This window comes from Homalodisca vitripennis, chromosome X, assembly GCF_021130785.1.
Source record: "Homalodisca vitripennis isolate AUS2020 chromosome X, UT_GWSS_2.1, whole genome shotgun sequence".
Lineage (NCBI taxonomy): Eukaryota > Metazoa > Arthropoda > Insecta > Hemiptera > Cicadellidae > Homalodisca > Homalodisca vitripennis.
In genome coordinates, this window is record NC_060215.1 from 69,930,200 (window position 1) to 69,947,583 (window position 17,384).

Consider the following 17,384-nt stretch of genomic DNA (forward strand, 5'->3'; position numbering starts at 1 on the left):
CTCACAGGCCATTCCTTAAACCTCGATCTTGGGGTTTATTTAGACCTGGGCTGTCTAGATTACATGATTATGTTACAATACATCCTTAGAGTTTTTGTGGCAAATGTATTCTCTTGCCCAATGGATCCTTTATGTTGTATCTTAGACAACATATTAATGTGAGTATTGTTACTTAACATGTAAATCATCAGGTAAACATAATGTATGCTTTATTACTACATTAATAAAAATTGTTAAAGGTTATATCTTTTAAATAGTTTCCATTATTTATCGGCATGTATAAAATAGTAAATAATGAAAAAAACTAATACTTTTATTTTAATAATATATCAATAGACTGCTTCAGGAAAACATAATGTTTTTGAACTATAAACATATTTACAATGTTTGAGTTAGCACATGTGTTAGTTTTATTTATAGTAACATGTTTTTTTCTAATGTTGTTGTTTATTTCCTCATTTTGGCAAGTTGCAGAAAAACACAATTTTAGTGAACTTTATTTTATTATACAAAATTCCATACATACAATACATAAGCAAATAGTTAACTTTAATTCATTTTTCACAATCTACAAATTGTAATTAACATTGGCATTTCACTTTAAAGGGTATGACTGGTCGATCATAAAGGCAATAATGAGGCCAAAAATCTAACATAGTGATAATAATAAGAGTATTACAATGGCACAATTGATGGTTAATAAAGCATACCTTTACAAATTAAATGTCATAAATGAAAACTTTATAAATGACTAAATAATGTAATTTTTAAACAATAAGACATGGAATATACAAATTTGGACGGCAGGATATAGTATTAAAATTACCCACCCACTTTAAAAATTCAAATGAAGAATACCACTAATTAACTAAGTAGTACTATGAGAGTTTTAGTTTGGAAACACATAATAAATGACACACAATATATTTCGCTATACTTTCAAAAACTAAATCTAAGTTAAAAGAAACTGAAATATCTACAATGAGATACTTTGTATGGTTTTCATACATACATTTCTTTGATTCTTAACCTTTGGTAAATTGTACGTAATTAAATACTAAATTGGCAAACCAAGAATTTACTTATTTGAGAGCTGATAATGAATCAAAATTGCTCATGTTAATAATATAGTATGAGGTAAAAAAAATACTTTAGACACATCAATAAAACAATAGCGAAAAACAAACTGTTTCAGGTACAGTATATCTTCTCTAATGAGCATTAAGAACAAGGGTTTAGCCTTGTTCTGTCTGCGTATTCAATGATGTCCACATGGGTAAAATAAACAAATGGCTTCTAGCATGCCTCTGGAATACTATAAGTCAATATGAAAGCAAATGCCTTTGGCAAATCTTGATCATTCTTCATACTAACGAAGTAAAAAATTTTGCACGCCTTTACAATTCTTCTAGTTTCAGAATTTAGCTAGTTGTTAACACTTTATAGGTCAACAATTTGGCTGGTCTTTATAATTCTGGCCAGTTTTTGTAACTTATTAAGTCAACAATTTTACTGGTCATTATCATTCTTTAAATCAACAATTCAGCCAGTTTTGATAATCAATTTAAATTCAGGAAAAAGTGTTTTAAAAATACGATCCTCTACAAATGCAAATTTAGAGTAGAAGCTGAATATAACCTAATTTGTCACAGTGAACTTACACTGTTATTCTAACAAATCAAACTAAAAATAAAAATCAAATATATTACATTTTTTATGGAGGCAGTAAGGATTCGACCTGCTATCCTACTCATGCACAAAACTGATATCACTAAATTTCAAGGAATGTGCCCTGTCAATATTTGAGGTGGCCGTATTCTGTTGTAAAAGTGTCTCTTGATACAAAGCTGGAGCATCTACTAATATGAGACATGTCACAGAGAATAAATATCAGAGTAAACTTTGCTAATTGTGAATTGTGATTATTTGTCATCACATCTTCATATGAGGCTTGTTTCGAGTGTCTTTTTAAACATTAACCAATTCTACTGTTCTTGCATGTTGATATGAAACTAGCTTTATATTGTAAAAGAGTACATTAGTTTTCCCTTCATCCAATCTCTAACACAGAATAATATTTGACTGAATAAGAATATGTATGCAAGTGTGTAAAAAGAATTAACTATTGATTTGCAATTAACATATAAAAATCAATAAGATTAAGCTTCTTGACAAATAAAAAAATTCAATAAATATAAATGAATTTTGAAGTAAATAGTACTTATAACATATCAAAACTTTTCCAGATCAACTACTTATATTTTTTTTTATAAAACTGATATTTTTCCTGTAAACACTAACATTTGTTGTTGCAAATAACAATTACATTGTTCAATCATGTATGTTAATGTTAGTCCAATACTAAAATTCCACCCATTAATTGTTCTAAATTTTGCTTAATTTGAGTAAGCAAATAATATTAAAAATTTGATTTCTTTCATACACTTGCCAAGAAATTATTTACAAACTGTCTTTCTGGATCTCCATTATTTGCAAATGTAAGTCATAGAAGATATGGTTTTCACTTATTCTGTTTTCAAAATTCTATACACATAATATTTGTAAATACCAATCTAAAAAAAATATGTTCCGAGAGATTTCATTGGATATCTTGTAACATTCTGCTTCATTACAGCAACATTATTATATATTGTAGAGGTTTATCTGAGCTCAAACATCTTTTTATTCACAATTTTTCTATGTTCTGCATCTTTAAATTTGTCCAACATTCATGCAATTATCACTATTTTTTACAATTGTATTAAAAATTCCATTTTCCAATAGCTTTTGAACCCTTGAACAATAACATTTAAAAATCTTGTTACTTAGATGAAAATACAACTGAATTTCAACCAGTGTGTCAAATATGGAATAAGAAATGTGGCAAGAATGAGTTATGTTACAACAAATTATATTTGGACTTATTAGCTGATGTAGATTTTCTAAACAGTTGATGCAAGGTTTCCAATTTCTATTATGATTTAAAGGTGTAGAGGGTTTCTTGAAAGTTATATACAAACTGTTGCATACTTTTGTCCAAACTCATAACTGTAATATTGACAAAGTAAAAATTACTCCATCCTGTACTGAATAGTAACATGTTAAGAATGAGTATTGTGACTTATAAGAGAAAATTGAGATTCAAACACAAATAATTTCCTCCGTTATACTTTATGAGCTCTATGTTTTTATCTACAGAGCTGCTATTTTCTTCCTGAAATTTATACAAAAATTATGCTTTCGAAACAAAAAATGTTATGGAAATAATTAGACACCATTCTTGTATGTCTCGTGAACGTTCTGTTTGTCTTTGGTCGGTAACGTTCAAGGAATGAATATACATTTATTCCCCTTAAAAAAATAAATATTGCGTATGAAAACTTAAAAATTATTACCAAAAGTAGACACATTTTATAAGATGTTTCTGCATTATATTTCAACCAACTATTTTATATGCAATGTAAAATAACTATAAGGGTTCAAAATACCAAATTATAATTTTTTTTATATATCTTATTTTTTAGTTGTATACTTCTGACCAACTGTAAGGCACCTAAATTATAATGAAATCAGTATCAGCCTACAAAATAGAGATAGAAAGTTGCCATTTCCAGCCAACTATTTATTATCTCATTGGCTGATGACGATTTACTGAACTTTTATTTACGTGCCTAATGGTTGACTTTAAATGTTTTAAGCTGAAAGTAAATGTGTTCTCTAAAAAATGTGTAGTTTGATATTTTTAACCCTTTTGTACCGTCCTATTAATAACCCTCGTCAAAAGTAGCACATGTGGTAATCAATCTCTTTTAGAAGTAATTCCTTTAATGTCTAAAAAAAACTAGACTGTGTACTTATAGATTGTAAATTGGCTCTCATCTTCCAGAAATAATAAACCTCCATTAATGGCCAATGGTTTTTCAATAAAACAAATTGATTATAAGATCCTTTAAATTTAATATACAGTAATAAAAAATTTAACTCTGATAGTAATATTAATACAAATTTAAAAGTGTGTAATAATGGAAATGTGCAGAACTGTGAGGGGATCCTTACAGAATGGGGTTTGGAAATGTATAGGAATCTATCAGAGTAGTTCATCTGTATATTGAACAAGCCTATGGAAAACAATACTGCCCGTCATCAGCGTAATTACCAACGATGTGCGCTGACCATCACGCAAAGTTTGTTACTTTGGAGTTTGTTCCGAGTTAGCGAAAAAGACAGGAGGTCTCGGAAGCGCGCCCCTCCCAAACTCGGAGCAAATAAAAAAAAAAAAACAATCACATGCCACTAGTGGGAAGAGACAAAAAGCGAGACAAGATTTCGAAGAGAGTACTGGATATAATTAGTAGGTGGCAAACATTTCCATGCAAAAATACAATATAACAGTTAACTGCAGCACCACGGTGCACCGCGTAACTTAAAAACTAAATAACAACAATAAAATAAATTCCAATAATAACAATAACATAATAAATAAATAATATAATATTAATAACACAATAAATAGAAAATTTGGTCTATAAATAAACATATATCAGGTTACGGCGGTGGTAAATATAAAATTTTTAACAGGTAAATTTTTTATGAACTGAGGGGAGGAAAAAGGTTGTAGAATTTCTAGGCCCACTATTTTTGAAAAGTAATTTTGTTTCAAGTTTGTAGCCAAAATTAAAAAAAATATATTTAAAGCCAATTTTTCGAAGGAGGCGGGGGCTTAGTTGCCTCCACGAATCCGAATTAAAGATGAAATCCTCCCCTTCAGGTCATGTAACTAACTAAATAAATACTGGCTAGGTACTGGCCCTCCTCTCAGATCTAACATCTGGCAGCGCTCCCTGCACCCCAGTCCTCGCAAGTTCAGTATTAGAAAAGTAAAAAACATTTTGGATCCAACCTTGTTCCAGATGAAATGAATATGAGCACATGCACTCCGGTTGGATGCCGGTACAGGAGCACTGGCAGGGCGCGGGGCATTCCAGTTTTGGTTTCAGTGGTTTCATTGGGCAGACTCGCCGCACCAGTCCCGCTGACGACACTCACGGGGACCCTGCCGAAAGTAGAGAAACTAGCCAGCCATGGGGAAACGGGAAGAGCAGAGAACAGCCAGAAACACAGTAAGCTTCTGCCGAACGTGTCTCCCGAACAGTAGCCGGTGCCGGTGAACAGCTGGTCAGTAGTCTAGTCAAGGTCAACCACCTGACCTCGACCAGTCAGTCCAACCAGGCATAAAATCAATACTTGACGGAGAGTGACTCCCCCACCGACTGACAAGAGTGGCCGAGGTGGGAAAAATAATAGACAAAAATAAATTGTCCAAACTGAGCCCCGGCTCAACCTCCCCCCCACTAAAAAGGGTGCAACCCCAAACAAAACCTCTCCCCCACTGAAAGAAGAACCAACAAGCTCTGGCACAGGATACGGGAAGTCGAGAACCCTAACAGGAAACGAAAGTCCTGAGCAGGAGGCAGACAAAACACGGTCCTCCTGAAATTTTGAGAGGCGCCTCTCTTGGAGAAAGAAGAAAACAGAAAGAGAGTAAAACGACACCACAGGGGAAAACCAGGGGTGATCAGTCCCCGGACACCCCCGCAGCCGCACCAGTATCCAGAGCATGACCAGAGGTATCACCACGGAAGGCCTTCAGATGAGAAAACGTGGGCCTTCCGCCACAACCTCCTCCCCCGATACGGGATCAAACTAACTCAGCAGTAACTGGGGGGAGAGAAAACGAAGAATCCGGTCTTTGTGGACCTGTCCAACCGATAGCAAAGTTTGGCTGCCCGTTTATCAACGGCCGAACTGACCGGATGGGGACTTACAAAAGACAAGATCCCCCACCTGGAAGGGGTTAGCAATTACGTCCCTTATTGAATTTTCTCCTCACCCTTTCCCTAGACTGTAGGAGCTTAACCCTGACTGCTTCCCAAGTGTCACTCACATTGGGAGTACCAGGTACTGGTAGAAGACTATCCAGACTCCAGAGATTAGACAAGGATCAGAAGGAGGACGACTAAACATGACCTGAAAAGGCGTGGAATCATGACTTTCGTGAAGAGCAGAATTGAAGGCTAACTGAAGCCAGCTCAGGTTTTTCATCCCAGGTAGTTTGTATTCTCAGAGCGTGATAAGCGATGAGGGCGGGCTCTGAGATTGCGGTTGAACCGCTCAGCATGAGAAGGCTGGGGGTAGTAAGGAGATGTCGTAACATGTTTGATTCCATGCCCAAAACAGAAGCGATGAAACTCCCTCGACACGAATTGTGTGCCGTTGTCTGAGACGAAGGTGGCGGGCACTCCAAAATTCTGTAGAAGGCGGGACTTAAGTGCCTTGACGGTGAGCGACGCCGTGGCACTCCTAAGAGGAATCAACCAGCAAAACTTAGAGAAAGCATCCACAGCGACAAAGCAGGGAGGTGTTCCCTGACTTGCTACGGGGAAAGGGCCCCACATAGTCAATGAACACCTTTTCAAGAAGGCCCGCTCCGCCACCTCGGAGGAAAGAAGTCCTAATTTGGTATTTTGTGCTGGTTTACTGACCGAGCAAAAGATGACAAGCTCGTACTCTACCAGCAATGTCTCTGTCCATACTCTTCCAGATAAACTTATCTCTGATTTTAGCGATGGTCTTGTGGATCCCTAAATGACCGCCCACGGGAGAAACATGAAAATAGGAAAAAGACCCATCGGTATGAGGGCACTCGGCAGAACAATCTTGGGACCACCTCCGCGTCGGGCACGACAGCAGAGGACACCCTTGGACAAGAAGTAAGGAGAGTGGGCTTCTCCCTCCTGGAGCTCACCAATGATGTTTGACAACTCGGGGTCTTGAAGTTGGTGAGAGCCAAAACTCTCAAAGGCAGCAGGGAAATCCAACATCACAGTCCCACACAACGGTGCTTTGAGAATCAACAGGATCGCTGGGTAGATGATACATTCTAGAAAGAGCATCGGCGACGACGTTTTGGGTGCCGCGAATGTTGCTGCACCCTGAATTTAAAGGCCGCAATTTTGACAACCCAGCGACCAATCTTCCCGAGTTGTCGAGGATGGGCCAATAGCCAGGAAAGAGCCTGATTGTCAGTTTCCAGCAGAAATTCGGAAATGCTCTAGGAACCTCCGAAACTTATCCATGCCGAAAACGACCGCCAGACACTCCAGCTCATAAATAGAAGATTTCTTTTCCTGAAGGGTCAAAGTCCTAGATGCAAAAGCTATAGGTTGCCGAGCGCCGTCGAATTCTTGAGAAAGCACAGCTCCTACAGCACAGGATGAGGAGTCAGTCTGCAAGATGAAGGCCTACTAAAGTCCGGTATTCGCAAGCACAGGAGGTTGGATTAATGGCCTCCCTAAGCAGTTGAAAAGCACGTTCTTGATCTTCACCCCAAACGAACTTTGCGTCTTTTCCTTCTTAAGGCGTTCAGAGGGGCGGCCACCTCGGCAAAGTCAGGAATAAACCTACGGTAGAAATTAACCATGCCTATGAATCTGGCAACACCCTTGGCATCCTTCGGAGGAGGGAAATCCCGAATGCCTTGGGTCCTGGCAGGGTCTATAGATACACCCCTAGACGACACGAGGTGACCGAGAAACGATATTTCAGACTTGCGTAAGACACCTTCTCCGGATTGACTGTAAGGCCAGCCCTACCCAACCTAAACCAAGACCTCCTCAAGATGTTTAACGTGTTCCGTGAAAGACTCACTGTAGACCAGAAGGTCATCAAGATAATTAAAGACATATCTGAACTTCACATCGTGGAAGATGGAGTCAAGCAACCTAGTTAACGTTTGGGCCCCCACAGCTAGCCCCATAGGCCACAGATCGGTACTGATACAAATTCCACGGAACACAGAAGGCCGTGAGAGAACGTGATTCCTTCTTCAACGGAATCTGATGATATGCTTGGTTCAAATCAAATATAGTGAAAAATTTGGCCTTACCGAACAATCAAAAGCAGAATGGAGATCGGGGGAGAGGCACTGAGTCTATTTCAATTTTGGCATTAAGTTTTCTTAGGTCAACCACCATACGATGTTTTCCATTAGGCTTTGGAACCAAGAACGCTGGACTGGCATACGATGAGTTTGAGGGCTCAATAACTCCTTGATCCAAGAGATCCTTGATGATACCACGCATAACCTCCATCTTTGGAGGAGCCAACTTGTATGGGTGGGAGCGTACTGGCTGAGTATCAGTCAGACGAATTTCATATTCAATAAGATGGGTAGAACCGAGCTTGGGTGTGAGGACCTCCGGAAATCTTGAGCAAAGCTCACGGAGAACCCCAGCTTGCTCCTCATCCAAGTGACCGAACGGGTCCCCAGGGGCAGAACCTTCCTCACACTCCACCTCACCAAACCTGCGGTGTCGATTTGAATTTATCAGAAAAGGGGACTGACACTCGCCGATTGAATTTGAAATAAGACTGGCCCGCCTGAAGATCCAGCACCAAACCAGTCTTTTGAATAAAATCCGCCCCCAAAATACAGTCCATGCTCAGGTCCTGGGCCACAAGGAAGCTCCACACCCATGAAAAACATTCAACCTTAAACTTGATTTAAGCCTTCCTCGAAATTGGAAGAGGGGAATTAGAAGCAGTCCAGCAAGTTTAAAGAAGACTCCTCGGTGTGCTTCACCAAACCTAACCTTGAAATGGCTTCAAAAAGACGGGAAGAGATGAGGCTACAGGCTGACCCGGAATCAACTAGGGCCTTATGCACTGAGTCTCCCACTAAGATATTGATATAAGGGGCACACCGAAGATGCTGTCCTAAGCCGTAGGTTTCCCTTTTCTGCTAGGCTCATAGTGTCCAAACTATTAATCAAATTTTTTCGCACAGGTACTATTTTTTTGAAATTTTTTCTTAGACCTCGGGGGAACTTCAGAGAAAACCCCCCTTTGATCTAGTTTTTTTGGACCAGTGCGATATCTCCTAGGACACTCCCGACGAGTATGACCTCGTTCACCACAGGCATAGCAGATGGGTGGATGAAGCCCACCAGAGTGATGTGGCCCATCCACGGGATTCTGTACGGCCCGTGACAGCCCTGGAGGGCTGGATGGAACGATGATTGTTCCTCTCCGCCCTCTGCCGGTCAGCAAACTGCACGCTGCGCGAAGCAATGCACAGACGGTCCAGTTCAGAAAAGGTGGAAGGGCGACCAGCAAAAAACTAGACGGGACCTCTCTTCAGGTTTGAGACCCGCTCAAGAATGGTGGTGACCACAGTACTTTTCGGGGATATTGAGCCTTAACACCCTATCAGTGTCCCTCACCTCGGCCACAAACTTTGCCAAACTCTCTCCGTTGCCCTGAGGCCTAAAGAATTTCTCCACACGGAGACGTTCCCTCAACTGACCAGGAACAAAGAAATCCAAAGCCTCCCTATGAAAATCATCCCAGGGTACCACCTCTCTGGAGAACTCGAACCAGACAGTCACCCAAAGGTGGCCTACAAAACGGAGAGAGAGATGACATGCAGGAAGCTCGCTCCCTGAAGACCAGGCAAGTCATGCAGTCGCAGGATCTCAGAAAGAAACCGCAGCAAGGCTTCAGTATCTAGACCATGCCACCGTTGGTAGTCGCTGCAGCAACGGGGTAAGTGGGTTTGGAAGCTTTGTGATACTGAACAAAGGATCCCGTCACCACAGTCCCCAGTCCTCCAGATCCAGCAGGCATTTGGGTCACAGGCCCCCGGGCCCCGTCCACACCAGACACCCCCGACGCCACGCCCACATCGGAAATCAGCAACAACTGACCCAGGGATCCGGCATTCATCCTTAACAGCCGCAGCAGAGTCAATCGCAGACAAAGTTTTTTCAGGAGCCTTTGCCCCCTCGTCCCTCTCGAGTACAGTCAGCAGGCCGTCAACCAAGGTGACGCGTTCCTCCAACCACTCCTTATCACCAGAACTGGTAAGCTTGGCTCTAAGTAGCGACAGCCTCATATGTAGATGGGTAAGCCGGGACAAATACCTAGCCCTCTCTCGGCCAGTAGGCGGCGACTCCAACCAGTCCTCCTGACTATTCTCAAACGTCTCCAACTTTAGCCTCCAAAATAGGCCTCTGCTTCTGGAACGTCAAATCTCTAGGCCAGGTCGTGTCCAGTTCCATATTATCACGCAGTTGCTTCCGCATGGACTCGCAGTCGGAACCCGGAGTAAGCCACGAGCCAACAACTCAAAATGGAGATCCTCCTTCAAACAAGTATTCAGGCACCAGAGAGACAGGCATGATAAATAAATTAAATGACACAGACTAACAAGTAACACACACTGACTCGAAGTCAACGACTAACAAAGCAATAACTAAGGCGACAAGTGAATAACTTAGTGAGACAACACTCTCAGCAGGGTCCCCAGAATTCCTGCCGTCCACGAAACACGGCAGCGAACCCAAAATACCGCAACAAAACACTACGCCGTACCAGAACAAAACCAGAAAAAAAACAACGAAGACAATGTATAACAAAAACACACAAGTAACAATAATCAGGAAATAAATAGGTTCACACACTTCCTGTCGATCGGCGGAAAAATAGCACAGCGAGACGGCACAGGCGCAGGAAGTCAACTAACAACTTCAAACTCATCCCTCTCACCACCAGTGGCAAAACAAAAACCCCGGGCCCGCAGAGGGTAAAAACACGCAACCACGCTCTGCTACCATTTTGTTCCGAGTTAGCGAAAAAGACAGGAGGCCTCGGAAGCGCGCCCCTCCCAAACTCGGAGCAAATAAAAAAAAAAAAAACAATCACATGCCACTAGTGGGAAGAGACAAAAAGCGAGACAAGATTTCGGAGTACTGGATATAATTAGTAGGTGGCAAACATTTCCATGCAAAATACAATATACAGTTAACTGCCAGCACCACGGTGCACCGCGTAACTTAAAAACTAAATAACAACAATAAAATAAATTCCAATAATAACAATAACATAATAAATAAAATAATATAATATTAATAACACAATAAATAGAAATTTGGTCTATAAATAAACATATATCAGGTACGGCGGTGTAAAATATAAAATTTTTTAACAGGTAAATTTTTTTATGAACTGAGGGGAGGAAAAAGGTTGTAGAATTTCTAGGCCCACTATTTTTGAAAAGTAATTTTGTTTCAAGTTTGTAGCCGAAATTAAAAAAAATATATTTAAAAGCCAATTTTCGAAGGAGGGCGGGGGCTTAGTTGCCTCCACGAATCCGAATTAAAGATGAAATCCTCCCCTTCAGGTCATGTAACTAACTAAATAAATACTGGCTAGGTACTGGCCCTCCTCCAGATCTAACATCTGGCAGCGCTCCCTGCACCCCAGTCCTCGCAAGTTCAGTATTAGAAAAGTAAAAAAACATTTTGGATCCAACCTTGTTCCAGATGAAATGAATATGAGCACATGCACTCCGGTTGGATGCCGGTACAGGAGCACTGGCAGGGCGCGGGGCATTCAGTTTTGGTTTCAGTGGTTTCATTGGGCAGACTCGCCGCACCAGTCCCGCTGACGACACTCACGGGGACCCTGCCGAAAGTAGAGAAACTAGCAGCCATGGGGAAACGGGAAGAGCAGAGAACAGCCAGAAACACAGTAAGCTTCTGCCGAAACGTGTCTCCGAAACAGTAGCCGGTGCCGGTGAACAGCTGGTGAGTAGTCTAGTCAAGGTCAACCACCTGACCTCGACCAGTCAGTCCAACCAGGCATAAAATCAATACTTGACGGAGTGACTCCCCCACCCGACTGACAAGAGTGGCCGAGGTGGGAAAAATAATAGACAAAAATAAATTGTCCAAACTGAGCCCCGGCTCAAGTTGAAAAACACTCCTGATATCGATTATTTTGATATTTGTCTATACTATTATATTGATGGTCTGTAAAAATGTAACATGTTCGATTTTGATGCTGGTCAACTCTCTCGAAATTGATTGTTGTTTACGGTTTCATATGTTGATTGTTTGTTTGATTCGTTGCCATCTGAAATGGCATCACAGCAAGATCACATTCTTTTCTGAGAGTTTTTGTAACTTTGTGGAGAACATACTCAATGAAAGTAAAAATGAAGTGAGTGATGGTAACTTTTATTTTGAGTGAAAGTGGTGAGAGATTGATCTTCAAACTTGTGAGTGGCACTAAAAATGATCTACATAATGTTATTTTTAGTAGTAGATCTGGTATGAATCCAACTGTTTCTAGGAAACTAAATAGTAAAAGTTAAATATAATTTTAACATGTTATATGGTAGTCTAATATTTTTTTATTGACCTTAAGCACCCACGCAACAATTCCCATTGAAAAATTAAAAATCAATTTGGTACTGAGGGTAAAAATATTAGAATTTTAAATGATAGCCAATGGGTTATTATGTAATGATATCAAGGTGAAACAATTAAAGAAAGCTATTTGAATAAATAGGAAAGACACATAAAAGTGTAGAAACATATCACCATTAGGAAGGAGTAAGAAAATCAATATCAGCTAAGAGCAAATCAATGCACAGAAATAAAATGGTAAATGAATTAGTAAATATTTTAAGAACACGTTGAACACAAATATGACTCAAGGAATGAGGGATCCCTCATACTATGTGAAATATTCTAGACTAAGATCAGTGCAGGTTGATTTGAAACGAAATCCAAATCTGCAAAGAACTGAAGATTTATTAAAAGGAGAAATGATAGAAATTGTCATGTATAGATATGAGGGCCATCCAGAAAGTAACACGTTTTTTTAATGGTGCGGCAGTGGGCAGAGCTTCAGCCGCCATATTGGTGTCAAAACACTCTGGCATTCAGTAGGCATCAAGCTGTAATTGCTCGTGGTCCGTATATCTTTTACTTTCCTTACTGTAATTAATTAAAGTGCCTGCTGCAATATAAAATCCCGCCGCTTGTGTAGTGCGTTCAATGATAAGGTTTTTGTTGGCAAAAAACCATATACCAATTGAAATCTATCGCTAACTGTGTAAAGTTAATGGAAATAGAATAATAAGTAAAAGCAGAGCAAAGCAGTAGTATATTGAGTGGTAAAATTGTATATGTGGTATATTGGCTGCACCAATGTTCACGATAGTCATAGTGGTCAGCCTAACCTAGTGACTGAAGATTTGATGTTTAAAATCAATGATAAAGTTCATGAAAATCACTGTTTCACAATGACTGAACTCTCAGAAGATTTTCCACAAATTTCAAGAAGTTTACTTCATGAAATTGTTGCAGGGAAGCTTGGATACCACAAATTTTGTGCCAAATCGGTTCCAAAAGTCCTTACAGAAGATCATAAACATAGACTTGCTGCATCGTTATCTTTCTTTGATAAATACGACAAACATGGTAACGAACTTCTCTATTGTATTGTTACTAGTGATGAAACATGGGTGAAGCATGTCAATTGTGAAACAAAAATGCAGTCTATGGAATAGGGTCACACACATTCTAAAAAAAAACCAAGAAAATGTCTCCAAACTCTGTCAACGAGAAAGATTATGGCAACTGTTTTTTGGGATGCTAAGGTTGTGATTCTGGTCGATTTCCTTGAACGAGGATCAACAATCAATACAGAGAGGTACTGTGAAACATTGCAGAAGCTACGGCGAGCGATACCAAACCAGCGTAGGGAGCAATTGAGTTAAAAAATCTTGTTTTTTCTACGACAATGCACGTCCCCATTCAGCAAAATGTACACGACAAGTCTTGGACGATTTTGATTGAGAACTGCTTGATCAACCCCTTATAGCCCAGATCTGGCAACAAACGACTACCATCTCTTTCGAGCAATAAAGACCTGGCTCGCAACACATTGCTTCGATAGTGATGCTGAACTTCACGCTGGTATTTAATCAGTGGTTAAGATCTCAGGCGGCAGATGTCTACAAAGCTAAAATCGAAAAACTTGATATCTCAATTTGAACAAGGATTAAGTTGAATAGCCTAAGAGTGTAGCTTTGAAATGTATATATATATATATATATATATATATATATATATATATATATATATAAATGTTCTTATTGCAGTTGGTTAATTTTTTATTTCAAAATTTCAGTTACTTTCTGGATAGTCCTCGTAGATGGAATTAATATGAGATATAAATATCTATTTAGAATAAAGGGAACATTATAGATAGTAGAAAGTTTGGATATAAATGAAACATAGTACAGGTTAGACCATGTAGGAGTTTCATCAGTTACAGCAAACTACATTATGTATGCTTGTTATTAGCATTCCCAAAACTTTGAACTTATTTAACATATTCCAATAATTATAGCCCTATAAAATCATATATTGTGTAAAAATAAAGTTATTCAATTATACAAAAGACACTATGATGATAACAATGCTTTATTCAGTAACTATGAAATAAAATAAAAATGATCTTGGCATAAAATAATTAATGAACTTTGTACTTACCTTTTACTAGTTTAATGACTTGATTGACGGGTTGAGTCCTTGGAATTGTATATATTTCTAGCACCAAAACATCAAATTTGATACTCTTGTAGAAAATAAAGTAAGAAACTAAAAAATGTTGTTTCTTGTAGTAAAATGATTTTTTGTTCTTATAGTAGAATAATGTTAAAGCAAAAGAAAATTTTTTACCAAACTAAATTATTATGGATGCCAACTTCCAACTAATCAGCCGTTAAGAAAATATTAGCTTTATTTACAAGCTTCTACAGTATGTTTCAAATGATTTGGTTTTATTTTGAAGTGAATATGTTAGTGAAAATCACCATTATTATTATGAACACTTACGAAATTCTTTGCACTATATACAAGAGCTTTAATTGGTTTAATTTTTTTGTCAAATATTGTTCCTGCAATAGCTATATTACGTAACTTCATAATAAGAAATTTACTGTCAGTTACAGCCAGTTGGATTCAGTTACAGAGACATAGTGTTTTAAAATTTCCTAAAAATATATAAACTTAAATAAATGGAAAAATTGTATGAAGGTTATATTTAAGTAGTCCTTTGAATGCAACTTTATATCAACATGGTTTCTAATAAAATTTATCACGATAGGTCAATGAATCACTTTGTTTATCCTCATACATCATCAGTGTTGATAGATTTTGTTGGTCATGTACATTAAACTATGAAGACATGAATCATCATGAGGACACTTTTGATGGTGAGAGGGGGGGGGGAAAGAGAGAGAATTATATTTCTTTTATGATGTTTGTCAATACCTTGATGTTGAGCAAAACATACCTGGTGATAATCTCATCAGAACATAAAACTGTACTTTGTAAGACAAGTCAATTTATTTTTTTTCACATTTAAGAACCTGTACATGTAAACACTTTTAGAACAGTAATTTGAAATAGAAGTAGAACAATACAAATTTGATAAGATACTGATATGAGAAAATATTTTTAAAATAATATTTTCATCTGTAATTACATCTGTCACTGCCGTGTCTGCCTCAGAGTGGTAATATCTGGCTCTGCTATCTTGTCAATATGGATGTTGGAGGTAATGGATAGTAGAGGACACTGTAATGTTTCACTATTGTATTTCTTATAGTTTGAAATGTAAATGTATCAAAGATTTCATTGGAAAAGTTGAACTGTGCACTAACATTAGGTATTGTTTCCTTTTACTTTGTAAACTATGCCAAATCAGCAGCTATTACAAATTGGCTGTGAAATTTTTTACTTGTTTGGTTACCCAATGAGATGACTTGTACTGTGGTAATTGAAATTGAATGGGAAAAAATACGTGATTTATTTATAGCTTCTATACAATTTCTTTGTATAAGAATCTAATTTTTGTTACCAAATTCAAATAAAAATGTAAAATCTGCAATTTTGTTACAGTAAATTGAAAGCTGGCGACCCAAGTGTACTTAGTTGTAAATCAGGTTAAAATGTAATGGATCTTTCTCCTGTGAGGTCCTAGTGTCAGATATACAGTCAATGTGGTGTTGCTGCTTTACTGCATGTTCCTTTGCACATTACCTGACTAGCCTGATACATACTTGTTAGGCTAATAGGTTATACTTGATCTTACTAGTTTATCAGGTCAATCATGAGTGCCTGAAATTGTATAGTAATATTGTGAACCCAACCTATCACACAGTAGTTATGATGATATGTCACACTCTTTTGGTTTTGAAGAATAAGTAATCAGATTTTGAGAGAAATAACAAATAGTATTAGACAGTATAGATGATTACATTTTCATGTTGATTTTCTTTTTAACAAATTTTTTCTTCTTAACACAAGATCTTGATTGACTTATAAAAATGTACATAAAAGTAAATTGCAGCATTCAAATTTTTAAGACATCTCTATAAACGGAATCCTACTGTAATTGTGAAAAATATTGTGGTAGGTCTGTAAAATGTACAACACTTCACCACACAAAGAAACATCTAACATTGGTAAAACTGCTTCAAACTTTTCTAGTGATTAAGGGTATTGGGAAACTAAACAAATATACAAGCTTTTGTTCAACTCTCTTTTACTTGACCCGCTGATATTCAAAATCAACTTAAAATTAAATGTATGGGTTTTAGATGTACCCAAAATGTTGACTTTAGTACAGCACATAGCCTACTATGGATATCTATCAGTAACCAGCATGAGTACAATAAGCACACATATCCTGGCACTTCACACATTCATGCTCGTCCTGAGGACTGTCACTAATTCAAAATTAAAAACCCACAATTGTTAGCAACTTCAAGTTTTAAATCTTTCATTTGCCTTATACTTTACTTTATTTTACTTTTAGCAAATGATACATTTAATTTTAAATAAAATAATCAGTGTCATTGTGATACATTTTTGAAAAGAAAGTGGGTTTTATATCAGTGCTACTTTATTTCAAATATATTTCTTGATTAAAGAATTTGAAATATATTTCTGTGTATACACTACAAAGTAGTAGTAGTGGTAGTATAAGTAATTTGTAAGGTGAATTCTTCAAACTTCAATTTAATAATTGAATTGACATTGAGATAGCTACAAAAGTGTAGACAAAATTTAAAATTTAGGTGTGTTTATATATATATATATATATATATATATATATATATATATATAAAACCTATACAATTGAAAAACTAATACTAAAATCAGTGTATCAGAGACAAAATAAAGAAATTTTGATCAAACATGTTAAGTTTAAACCTTTACTAATTGTGTGTAAAGGATTTTGGGATGTAAAGGATAAATACTGTAATTTGTTTCCAAAAAACCCTAAAACTTTTTCTATGGTGCTTTAACTATTGAAATAGAAAAGCAAACGAAGAAAAACATTATTTTAAATTTTTTTTACAAGATTAGAAAGAATTTCAAGCTTCCTAACCGTTATCTTATCAAATCATAGTTCATATAAAAGTGACATAAATGCTTTCTGTCATCAGTGTGGGCTAAGGC